This window comes from Alligator sinensis, unplaced genomic scaffold (genome assembly GCF_000455745.1).
Source record: "Alligator sinensis unplaced genomic scaffold, ASM45574v1 scaffold451_1, whole genome shotgun sequence".
Lineage (NCBI taxonomy): Eukaryota > Metazoa > Chordata > Crocodylia > Alligatoridae > Alligator > Alligator sinensis.
The window spans coordinates 835,942-836,897 of NW_005842097.1; positions in this window are offsets into that span (position 1 = coordinate 835,942).

Here is a 956-nt window from a genome sequence, read left to right on the forward strand (position 1 = left end):
CTGCAGTAGAAACAGTGAATGAATGCAGTCAAGAGGGAAAATTTCTAAGGAACTCAACTCATTGGAAACATCTAGAACTTGAATATTCATTTTTACTTCTAAAAGCATTTAAGAGAGGAAATGTGATGTAAACATATGCACTGTCCAATTAACTTGAATTTTCACCTCTAGTAAAATAATGTAAGTAGTTTCTTAATATGCTTAGTTTACAAAAGGAACAAAAATCATGACAGTTCGTATTTATTCTGCTCTTACCACATAGTTGTAAGCTGTGTCACCATTTCAACAGGGATCTAGTTCAACTTAACTGTATTACAACCATCTTAATCTGCTCATGCTAGACATAGGAAACATATGGCAGTATATTAGTGCTACAGTATTTCTCTAGAATTATTTTTATTCAGTTATCACTAGACACGTTTCGTTAAGGCGGATTGTACACTTCACCACCCAACCAAAAGTAATGGTACATAAATATATTAAGGAAATATTTACTGAATTAACAGTTAGTTGAGGTAGCAGGATCATAAAAACAAGCAGCAGGATCTCCGTACTGAAAAACAGATGCCAGTTCTTTATCAAAGCATAATCAGAGGAACCATTTTGTTACTCTTATGTTTTGGCAATACTATGAACTAAGAACAAAAAGGAGAGTTCTCTCTCAGCAGGGAGGGGGAGGGTGGGAGAAAAAAAAGCCTTCCGTTAAGTTATATCACCCAAACCTTTCAAACTAAAGAAAACTGTCATCAGCAGTCTTGTACATCAATGTTATGATCTTCGCACAATTTCTGCAAATTTGGGGGGGGGTAAATAAAGGCCAGCCTGCTACCTCTCAAAATGCTTTAATGATGTTTTCAGTTGTGAACATCATGTATTCCCATTTAACTGAAAAACAAACAGTAACAAACTCAGGCACATGGAAGTGTTGCTAATTCCACTAGTAGATTTGCACTCTT